Source organism: Dipodomys merriami, unplaced genomic scaffold, assembly GCF_024711535.1.
Source record: "Dipodomys merriami isolate MVZ:Mamm:240054 unplaced genomic scaffold, mDipMer1.0.p SCAF_2, whole genome shotgun sequence".
NCBI classification, from domain to species: domain Eukaryota; kingdom Metazoa; phylum Chordata; class Mammalia; order Rodentia; family Heteromyidae; genus Dipodomys; species Dipodomys merriami.
In genome coordinates this window covers 26,008,347-26,021,136 of record NW_027203381.1, presented here as the reverse complement: position 1 = coordinate 26,021,136, position 12,790 = coordinate 26,008,347, and positions in this window count along the sequence as shown.

The following is a 12,790-nucleotide window of genomic DNA, read 5'->3' as shown; positions in this document are numbered from 1 at the left end:
TGTGCTGTGGGGTTGTTTCTCTTTTGACATAATTTATTTTGACTTCTCTGTTTTATTTTATAAATACTGCTGTTGTATCTGAAGTTTTAGTTATAGAATTTTATTTTTTATAAAAGGGTCTGCAAAGGTCTTGGGCCTTTAGAATATCTAGAATTGCATCTGAAGAGACAATATTAAAATGAAGATTGTGTAATAAAAGATTTATAATTATGCTATATGTTTCTGTTTGTGAGTGACTTCATACTTAAATTCTAGCATTAATCAGCATATATACATATATATATATATATATATATATATATATATATATATATATATGTTCAACGTCAAATACTGTGATTATGGCTTAGGAAAAACAGTATTAGTATTAGTGTACTAGTATTTGTGTTGGATTATCTTGAAAGTCATATTCCATGAAGCTTACCAGACAGAGGGGATTTGCCATTTAACTAGTGCTTGGTGAATGGAGTTGAGAGAGTACATTACAGATGAGGGAAGTATGATTCCCAGCAAAACTGCCTTTTATACATTATGTTAGATATTGTAACAAGAAACAACCATTTGAGAGAGAGGAGAGAGAAGGGAATAAGGGAGGGATGAGGAGGAAAGGAAGAAGAGAGAGAAGGAGGGAGGGAGGAACAGAAGAAATAAGGAAGGAAGGAAGGAAGGAAGGAAGGAAGGAAGGAAGGAAGAAGGGAGAGAAGAAGGGAGGCAAGAAGGGAGGGAAGGAGAGAGGGAGAGAGGGAGGGAGGGAGGGAGAGATAAAGGCCTTTCTTCTAGCTGATCTGGATTAAAGAGATAACCTTGACAGTCTACATTTCACTGGGTTCAGTGAATAAATATCTTACCAACATTTCGATGAGCACTGGTGAAGTCCTTTTTCACAAACTTTTGTCATCAGTGTTTTCTCCTGGTTTTTATTATGCTGCTTTTTTTCAATAATGAAATACCTGAGGCTAGAAAGAAGTTTACATCGATTAGTGGTCTTGTGATTCAAGGACATAGTGCTGGCATCAGCTTGGTTCTGGTGAAGGCCTTATGGTGGATGTGATTCACAATGGCAGAAATGTATGGTGGAAGAAAAGATCACTGGCAAGAGCAAGAAGTGTTAAAAACAGAACATCAGAAGAATGCTCAGATTTATTCTGTTATAAAACTTTCCCTGAGAAATATATCAATACCTCTGAGCCCACACTCACCCTGATCTAAGACTAGATTTTTCCTCTTGAAAAGTACCATATTCAAATATCAACTAATAGGCAATACAAGTTCAAACACATTAAACCTAGTAATTTCCTCAAATTGTATTCAGTCCATAGCACTGGGCATGAGAACAAAGACAAAGGCATTCTTTTTCAGCTACTACCAGGTTAATTTCTTACTACAGTTTTCAAAAATGATGGCAAATAAGAAGGGTCAAAACTCTCTGCTTTTTTAAATACTTTTACGTAGTCTTCACTGATGCTAATTCAAAGAGAAAAGAATAAACAGCAAACATTCAGATTGAATAATGATTTTCACATTTGAGAACCAATAGTTCTTATTTTATTATGGCAGGATAGGTACTAGATGAAATAACTTCTGAGGAACTTTCTCTAGGGGATGAAAATACTCTAACCATTTCAAGAATATAATTACCATGAACACTGCTAGTAATCACAATTAGACAGAATATTGATTGTATTCTCCCTCTCTTCCATCCTACCTCAAATATGTAACTAGTGATACATAAATCAGTAATCCCACCTCCTTATTTGACATCAACCTCTGTAACCAATGTTCTCCCTGTAGGTCTGCTAACACAGATGATGATTTTTTAAGCTCTAATACAGTGAATAATAAAGAAAGAACAAAAATTGAAAACAAGAAGGCATTGGCTTCAGAGGCCAAGCTGAGGTAAATTGTTTTATCATGAAGCCCATGACCTCTCTTTGTGGTAATGGGGCTTGAAGTCTGGGCTTGGGCACTGTCCTTGTGCTCTTCAGCTCAAAGCCAGTGTTCTACCGCTTGAGCGACAGTGTCACTTCTGTTTTTCTAGTGGTTTATTGGAGATAAGAGTCTCACAGACTTTGCTGCCTGGGCTGGCTTTGAACTGTGATTCTCAGATCTCAGCCTTCTGAGTAGCTAGGATTACAGGCATGAGCCACCGGCTTCTGGCTCCCATGGCCTCTCTTAGTTATTCTTTCAAATGGACCAGGGAAAGAAATCAGTGCTCAGGTGGGGCTGCAAATGAAAATCGAAAGCCAGAAGATATAGTCTATGTGAAGACCAGAGTTCAGAGGGAGGTTGCAAATAGGTCATTATCCACAAAGCCTGAGGGATGCTAAAAGTATCCTAGAACTAGTAACTCTATTCCCTTGTAGTGAAGAGCCCCAGGAGCACAACTACCATAGCTGACGACTTTTCTCACCCAACCATATTTGTTTATGGCATTATTGAGCTATTGCTGATGCCTTCTCTGGACTGTGTACCTCTCAATAGCAAAGATGTCATTCCTTACATCTGTTCAACTAACAAGCACACATTCCAGAACCTAGTCCTTTTACAAGCAGTGGTTATTGGACAGATAACACTGCTATGTTTGACATACAATATTATACCTAAGTTGTAAACATTTAATACAGACTCATAAATGACAAAAATTAAAGTCAAATTTTCATTGAGGTGCATGAGGCACATATATTCACTAAGTGACATTAGAATTTTGGTACAGTGAGTAACTAAAAGCATGGTTCTGATTAACTGTAAGAAAACCAGACACCAGTAATTCATGACTGTAAGCTGAGCTAGACAGGAAACTTGAGATCTGAGGATCAGAGTCAAAGCCAGCCCAAGCAAGAAAGTCCGTGAGACACTTACCTCCAATAAACTACTCAATCAAAGCCATAAATGGAGCTCTGGCTCAAGTAATAGAACACTAGCCTTGAGCAAAAAAGCTCAGGGACCTGAGTTTAAGCTCCAGGATCAGCATGTGTGTGCACATGTGCATACATACATGTGCATGCACTCACACACACATAGATAGATTGATAGACAGACAGACAGACAGACAGACAGACAGACAGACAGACAGACAGACAGACAGACAGACAGATAGATAGATAGATAGATAGATAGATAGATAGATAGATAGATAGATAGATAGATAGATAGATAGATAGATAGATAGATGTTGAAAACTCAAGGCAACTCACTTGCCCAGGCAAGTTAAGAGAATGAACTATCCTTAACCAAAATTATGCACATTAATAGTCTCAATCATTATGTGAACTTGTCTTTCTCAATAGAAGTAATTCTATGTAGCCTTTGAGAAACCACCAAGAAATAAGGGTAATTTGATGGAAGAAACCTTTAGGAGTATAAATCATACTGTGCATCTTTTGAAGGAAAAATGCACATAACACAATTTCTTTTTTAGTATATATTTTTATTGTAAAGATGCTGTATAGAGGGCTTACAGTTACATGAGTAAGGTAATGAGTACATTTCTTATTGAGTATAGTTACTCCCTCCTTTTCCCCCCCTACCATCCCTTCCCTCCCTACCTCCCCAACTCCTTACCCCCCCGAAAGTTGTAAAGATAGTTTTCAACATAGTGTCTTGTACATCTCATTGTTACAATGGGTCAACCTATATCCTTATTTCAGCCTTTTGTTATTTCCTTTCTCCTCCCCAAATTAGAAAAAATGTATATACAAGATGCAGTGCACCGAGCTGGGAAGGTGGCTCAGTGGTAGAGTGCTTGCCTTGCATGCCTGAGGCTCTGGGTTCGATTCCCCAGCACCACAGAAGCAAAAAAGAAAAAAGCCAGAAGTGGAGCTATGGCTCAAGTGGTAGAGCGCTAGCCTTGAGCTGAAGAGCTGAGGTACAGCGCCCAGGCCCAGAGTTCAGTCCCCACGACTGGACCCCCCCCCCACCACCAAAAAAAGATGCAGTGCACCAACATCAAATACAGTGAAAACAGGAGCTATAACATGGGGGAAAAAACATATAAGAGAAACAAAAAAAATCACATAGTACATTATAAGTACATTAAAAACAACAGCAAGAAAGATAAAACCTCTTAATATCCCTGTGTCTTGGGGTTCATTTCACTTAGCATCATCTTATATGGTCATATGATCAAAAACAAGGCCATACTAAAGCTACCAGCATAACTATGTTTACTGAAGCATTATTTACATAGCTAAGATATGGAACCAACCCAGATGCCCCCCAGTAGATGACTGGATCAAGAAAATGTGATATATATATATATATGCATATATATATGCATATATATATGCATATATATATATATATATATATATATATGGAATTCTATGCCTACATCAGAAAGACACTGCCCCATTTGTTAGGAAAGGGAAAGACAGAAAAATTGTATTAAGTGAACGATTTCTTTATGTTTTATTTTTATTTTTTAATTGTAAAAATACTGAACAGAGGGGTTAAAGTTAAATGAGTAAGGTAATGAGTACATTTCCTAAGGAGCATTTTACCTCCTCCTTTGTTTTTCCCCTACCATCCCTTCACTCCCCACCTCCACACCTCCTCCTTCCCCCCACCCCGAAGTTGTAAGGTTCATTTTCAACATATTGTCTTGTACATCTCATTGTTACAATGGGTCATCCTGCCTGATTTGGTTTTCCTTATTTCCGATAACTAGTATATGTCTAAGACAACCAGAAAAGGTCAAAAGCTATGCATGTAGGACCATATAAGATGATGTTCAGAGAAATGAACCCCAAGATAGGGACACAAGTGTTTTTTGTCTTGCTATTGTTTTTAATGTATTTGTAATGTACTATGTGTTTTTTTTTCTTTAGTAAGTTCTTTCCTCCATGGCATAACCCCTGTTTGTCACTGAATTTGATTCTGGCGCCCTTCATCTTGTATGTACATTTTTCTAATTTGGGGAGGGGAAGGAAAATAACAAAATGCTGAGATAAGTGAATAATTTCTTATATTAACTAATAGAGAGACAGCTTCAGGTAAAGTATTTGGATAAAATGTATTTAGTAGAGTTAGAGACTAGAGTCATCATGTCAGTGGACTCTGAATAAGTCCACAGATTTTCTATGAACACTCTACTTTTATGTCCTTAATCTATGCACGGGGTTTTAAGTCTTCACCTACTTTTTAAGTCATCTGAAGTACCTGCCTCTTCTCCCCAATTCTCTGTACTCAGTTCACCACCCTTAGTTTTCATAGGCAAACACACTCATTCTTGCATATCTTTACTGAATTATCCTACTTGAACTCCAAAGACAGCTAAAGGGATTTTCCCCTGTATAGTAACATGTTTATGAAGTTCCAAAAGCTTCAGTACATTGTAATTCCAGAAGTGGGTGACAGGAGCAAGGGAAATGGTTTTATGTTTCATTGGTCAAAAATAAAGTCAATAGATCAGGCATAAGTGGTTCATTCCTGTGATACTATGTACTCTACTTTCATAGAATGTAAATAAATAAGAAATACACACACATATATTAATGCACATGTGTGCTTGCATGCACACACACACACAAACACATGATCCTTCACAATGTATTTCTTCTTTGTCCAGCTCATTTTCTGTATGACTGTGTTAATAACCCATATAAAAGTACTGCCTCTTCTTCAGTCTGCTAATGGAATAGGTCCTCGTTATACACCTTATCTATTCTCCTGTTGTCGGTGGGGGCATATTTCTATGTTGACTGCTCTGACTTCATGTAAATTCACTCTGAATAGAAAAGTGTTAACAAATTCCACACTGTTCCACAGCAGCTGCCCTGAATGCTTAACTTCACATATTGAACCTCTACAGAACTTCAGGTTCCATACTCAGATCATGTGACTTCTCAGATGATATTGTAGCCATTCTATATTGGTCTTCCAAACAATAAAATCCTCATCTCATTGCTGGGTCATATCCCTTCCCTAATGTTTAAAATATTGAAATCTCAGCATCCCCAAGAAATCTCATTATGGGTTACAAGTATATTTATACTTTTATTTAAAAACGGTGGATTTTTAAAAAATGATAATTCAATCCTTTCCATCAAGCCCTTATAATGTTTTCCAAGTTGGCAACCAACATAAAATCTATGTCAACATTGATCTCTGAAGCTTACTATTGCTTTTTCCTTTCCAATATATCTCTTGCAATCCATAAGACACATAAGAAAATGTCTAGATGCCATCTATGTTACACATTTGTGCAATGCTTTAAATAATCCCTGTCCCTATTCCAGGCACATGGTGGAATAATAACATGTGGCTACTTGCTTTGAGATTGAAAATCCATTGGACTGATTTTGTTTCATGTTTTTTCTTTCTTTCATTTATTTACTTTTGCTTCTGTAGCTTGAATTCAGGCTTTTAAAATGTCACTTGGGTCTTTGGCTTTTACATCTCAGCATCATCCTGGGTTCATAGAATCACAGGAATGAACCACTTATGCCTGACTCTATTGACTTATCTATTGACCAAGGAAACTTAAAATCCTTTGCCTCACTCCTTTCACCCGAGTCTGGAATTGCAACGTATAGGATTAGAGCCTTAATTCAAGCTAACCATATACGTCTAGATTCCATAGTGTTTGGTCCAGGCATATTAAGAATAAAACCATCCAACTGATGACAAAGAAGCAATGTAAGAATAACTTTTTTTGTTCCTGAGATTTGGAGATGATTTGTTACCTTAACATAACCAAATTGAATCTTGATGAAAAATGTGGTGAAATCTTGGCACCTTAGGCTTACTACCATAGGATTCTAGAATTTCTTTCCACGTATATAATATATGCATTGTATTTGAAAGCAGTATAAAATTCTTAGGCAATAATTCATTTGTTCAATTTATATTATCTCAGATAGTGGCAGTGATTACGTTACAGAGGACAAAGGGAATTGGGTGATAGGAGTGCTTAGTGAAAGTAATCAAGGTCATTTGTCTAAGAAAAATTGGCCAAATGTCTTCCTAGGGAGAAAGTGAAGAGTCTCCATGTGTTCAAAGTACCTTCCATATATCACTGGTAAATGGCTAGTGCAAACTTCAGGACATCAATTTAAGACAAAATCATCAAGAAAACTTGATCTGTTTATTGACTTTTTGTGTTTCTGTTTGTGTGTGTGTGTGTATTTCCTCTGTATTAAATATTATTAGTCTTGGAACTATGTTTATGTTCTAAGATTTTTTACTTATTTTTAAATATAGAAAAAAACATATCATGGAAGTACAGTGTGGAATTAAAAGAAGCATGGCTATTATTTTATTTGGAAATGGGATAGGGTGCATATTATAATAACTATTGAAGTTAAAGGTCATTGTGGGAGAAAGAATCATGCAGAATTCAGAGTTGAGGGTAGACCAATTGTCAGGAAGATCTATGAAGAAGGCTGTTCTAACAAGGTTAGATCATGTAGTTGACAGAGCAAGTATGGTAAGTTCAATCAGCGCCTAATCTTTGCACATGTCACTCACTAATTCATTCATTCATTCATTCATTCAACATATTCACCAAAAGCTACAGATTTTACTCTATTATGGTGAAGCATACCTACTCCACTTATCCTCCTTGAGCTTTATAGTAATGCAGGAAATAACTATTTCATTTTCAATGATGTTGAGTTCAATGGAGGAATATGATTTAAAGGTATAGGCCAAATTACTTTAGGCTTGGAATGTCAGGGTGGGAAACGTTCTTCAAGGAGCAGAGGGCTTAAAGCTAAAAGGGCTATATATGCTGATAGAAAAGGAGCAAGAACAGTCTAAGAAGCTATATTTTGTCCAACAGAGAAAGATGGATCTTGAGGAAAATAAAGACATGGCTGAATTTACATAGCTTTCCTTTTCACCATAAAGGTCTTTGTGATACTGAGTTAGGTGTCCATGGATAATTAACTGGAACTATTTAGAGAAAAATCCAAATGAACATAAAATTTAGAACTAAAATGGTAATCTGTTTCAAATAGCTTCAGCCTGGTCATTAATGTACAGTCATACTATAAATCATCATTACATCAGAAATAACTCCTTGATATAGACTGAATTCTAAACAAAAATGGGTGACTTTGTTGATACTTGGTGCATAAAAGCATGTTTTTCTTCTAAGATGTTTTTGTTTGTTTGTTTGTTTGTTTTCACTCATGGAGCTTGAACTCTGGGCTTGGGTGCTGTCCCTGCTTCTTCAGCTCAAGGCGAGCGCTCTACCACTTGAGCCACAGCACCACTTCTGGTTTTCTAGTGGTTTCTTGGATGAATGGATAGAGAAAATGTGGTATATATACACAATGGAATTCTATGCTTCCATCAGAAAGAATGACATTGCCCCATTTGTTAGGAAATGGAAAGACTTGGGAAAAAAATATATTAAGTGAAGCAAGCCAGGTGCAAAGAAACATAGGTGCCATGGTTTCCCTTATTTGCAATAATTAGTGTGTATCTGAGACAAGCAGAAACAGTCAGACAAGTTGATGTTAGGTGAAATGAATCCCAAGATAAGGACACAAGTGTTTTTTCTTTCTTTCTTATTTGTTTCTAAGGTATTTATAAAGTACCACATGATTTTTTTGTTGCTTTGTATGTTCCACCCCCGTGGTATAACCCCTGTTTTCACTGTATTTGATGTTGGTATAATTTGGGGAAGATAAGGGAAAAAAATCGTTTAAATAGGGATACAGGTTGACCCATTGCAGCAATGAGATATACAAGACGCTATGTCGAAAAACGAACTTCATTATTTAGGAGTGGTGGGGGGAAGTAGTTGTGGAGGTGGGAGGGAAGGGATTGTAGGGGAAAAACAAAGGAGGAGGCAACAATGCTGGGTAAGAAATGTACTCATGACCTTGCCCAAGTGATTGTAACCCCTGTGTACAGTATTTCCACAATAAAAAAAACTTATTTAAAAAAAAACAAAACAAAACAAAAAGAGTCTTATGGACTTTCCTGCCTGGGCTGGCTTTGAACTGTGATCCTCAGATCTCAGCCTCATGAGTAGCTAAGATTATAGGTGTGAGCCACCACCAGTGCCCGGCAGATGTTTATAGTTTTAAGTGATGTATATTATGTATATTCATATGGTTATGGTTATAAATTATATATGTGGAGGAAAATGTCAACAGTACCTTTAATGAAACTTTTATACATAACAAGAGAGAATCATTGCTATTCACTCACTTGGAAATAAATCTATAAAGAATATATTTGGGTTGTTTTTCTCAGTAATTGTTTTTAAAATGTCACTGTAAATACATTTTTTGCATGCATGCCCTAGGATGACATATAGCCATTTTCCTTTCTGTGGATCAGCCCGTCTTACTTATCCCATTCTTCCAGGCTATCACTCAAGGTAAGTGAAGCAACATGTGGCGGAATGCTGGAGAAAAGTTGCCCAAAGTCTTGCATCACTGTTTTACCTCACTGAGAACATCCTTAAAGAAGGCTTGGTTTTTATTAAAGCCTCCCTGAAATATAGACACCCGCTTTGAGACACAGTAGAGTGGACCCCCAAAATGCTGTAAAGTCATGCTAAGGCTATATTAGCATCATAGTAGTCACGTCTCCATTTACTAGCTTGGTGGGGCTGGATCTATTATAACTTCAAATGAGAGCTAGCTGTTGAGAAGTGACAGGAAGTTGAGGAACTGAGCAATGGAGAAGAAGGAGAAATGATCTAAGATTCAAACAGCGTGACTTAGTCAGATGGTTGGGCAAACCCACTGGCAGATGAGCCAGTAGCATTGGAAATCATTTGGGACCTGAGGAGCAACGGTTTAATGCCAATATTTCTTTGGTGAAGCCCAAGAAAAACAAAGAAGTTTTGTCTTTTGATTAGCTGCTGCGGATAGAATAAAGTAAGTGGGGAAGTGTCTTAATAAGAGGAATCAAATCCCTTCTCCAGTTTCCATATCAACAAGTCAGTGTTATATGGGTAAAGTAGAATGCCATATGGAAGATTAATTGTATAATACATTGTATTATTTCATCTTAGACCACAAATATTTACTGAGTCCATACTACTTAGTAGATCTTGAACTAGGAACTAGGGAATCAGCATAATAGAAGGTAGCCCATAATTTCACAACCATAGGATTTTATGATTTGTGGCTGAAAAGAGACCTAAGTAATATGGAAATATATTATGTTAAAAAAGTGGGTAAGTATTTGATTTATGGGAAACACAAAGAGAGATATTTTTGCAGGTGGAAAGTGATCAAGGTAGTATGTTCAAAAATATGGTCACTAAAGTGAATCCTGACATCTCAGACAATTTATTAAATTAGGTGAGTATTGGATGAAGAGGAAAGAATGAGTTCCAAGCATAAGGAAAAAAATTAATAATAACAGTTGAAAAAAGTCATGTCAAGAGAGGTTTTTGTGATTTAGCAGGGCAAAGAAGTCAGTGTTATTGATATATTATGTTCAGTTTATGATTTGACATATAAATTGTAATCTTGGTCATAAAATATGTTCTCTGTTGCTTGAAAAAAAGCCAATTGAATTGGGTCATGCATGCATTCACAGGATCTCTGGGTTGAGGAAAAATCTCTGAGTTAAAATTTCTCATGTTTTCTTCTCTTCTTTTTGTCTCTGATTTTGGCTTTTGTTATCAAAGTTTTAGAAGAATGGAACCAAATCTTCCTAGTTGTAGAAATACACACACACACACACACACACACACACACACACACACACACACACACACACACACACACATGCAAATACACTCATACACACACAGAATCATCTGCTTTAATTCTTCACAATTCATTCTTCATCACTTTTGTCCACTTCTCCAAATTAGAAAAAAAACAGAATCTTTCAAATTGAGATTTTTAAAATTTTGAATGCAAGCTAAGCCATGTTTAGACTACCTAATAATCTATTGTATAGAGTACCTTGATCTTATTAGCAATATTTGAAAATATAATTTAAATAACTGATACAATATAAGATGAACCAAGAATCAGAAATGTGATCTTAAAAGCACCAAAATATACTCATTTGGTTTTATAATTAGTTCTCTGTATGAATACACAACTACACTATATTATGTAACAAAACTTAAATAGACATACACTATTGAATTAAAATGTTTACATATTAACATCTAATTAAAACCAGTTCCTCCAGAGTTTTGGTTTATTTTCAAACTATTTGAAACACTTGTAACACTTGTTCAAGGTGTGTATTTTCTGTGTTCACATTCAGAGGGAGCAGGTGCTGCTTTTCCAGTAAAAATCTTGGATGGAAATTATCTAAGAACTCCAAACCACATGTCAGGGTTGATATGTGCCCCTTTTGGAGAGATCAGACTTTTTATTAGTATTTGAATGCAGATAGAGGCTACTGTGGATGTGATCAACAGGGATTGAGATAATGCTGGTGGTGAGTGGTAGGTATGCTGATCACACCAAGATTGCTTTGCTGGTTGAAGAGGTTGGGGTCAGCTCATAAGGGAGTCTTGATGTGGAAGATCTAGGAGTGCACTAGGCTTTACTTTTTAAGAAGTAACCCATTAAAAATGAAAATAGGAAGAAGTCTTTGATCTATACTTGAAGCCCTAGAGAAACCAAAGTAAAAATGAAATTAGAGTTAGGTTAGACTAAAAGTTTGTGGCAAAACTTGTTATCCAAGCCAGGCACCAGTGACTCACACCTGTAGTCCTAGGTACTCAGGAGGCTAAGATCTGAGGATCGCAGTTCAGAGCCAGCCTGGGCAGGGAAATCCTTGAGCCTCTTATTTCTAATTAACCACCAGGAAACTGGAAGTGGTGCTGTGATTTAAGTGATAGAGAACTAACATTGAGCTGAAGAGCTCAGGGACAGTGCGCAGGCCCAGAGTTCAAGGTCCATAACTGACAAAAACACAAACAAAAACAAAATAAAACAACAACAACAAAAACTTGTTATCCAGAGAACAAACCTTTCTTTCTTTCTTACTGGGTCCAGTACTTTTAAGATAAGAAATAAGTTTTCTTTATGTCATGATATGTTTTTATTTTTCTTATTTTTCCACTAGAGTCTCCAAAATCACAACTTTAAATCAGTGACATAAAAACAAAATCCAATTTACTAACATTATAGTCGTTTTTATAATCAGTGGAAAGAGGTAAATACCAAAACTTGAATTACCTTCAAAATCATAGTTAAATAATATTAAACTACGGTTTTTGGCACTTTGTTTTTATCTTATTTTGAAATTAAAATTGACTATTCACTATTTCCACATATATAAAAACCAGAAACTCCTCATAAAAAATAAAAGATACTATCATTTGCAAAGGTATTTCCTGGACAACTCTGTGTTCATCAGTAAAGTACACTTTGCTTCAAATTTTGCAAGCATAGAGGGATGCTTTCAATATCTCAGCAGGCTTTTGGAGTGTATTCTGTAGCAGATGACACAAGAGTTGGGCAGAAAATGTATATTGTTGCACATCTGTAACCTTATGGCTACAGGTGATTTTCTAACCTCATTTCTCTTTCTTTCTGGTAATTCAATTGCAACATAGAGAAAAATCAGGGTGCATGCTATAATGTGTTTTTTAAGTGATGTTATGAAATAGTCTTTGTTACACATTTTCAAACTAACTTTGCGTTTGATAAATGAACAATAAAAACATATTGCAGATGACAGGGATGTATCCTAGTGGGTAGAACACATACCTAGAACAAATTTTTGAGTTGACTGCCTTGTATTGCAAAAACATTTCAGACAATAACATAAACAATGTTTGAGCTATGTGACAATGAATGACCCATATAACAATAGCTACTTATCAGCCTGGTATCTACAGGATTAC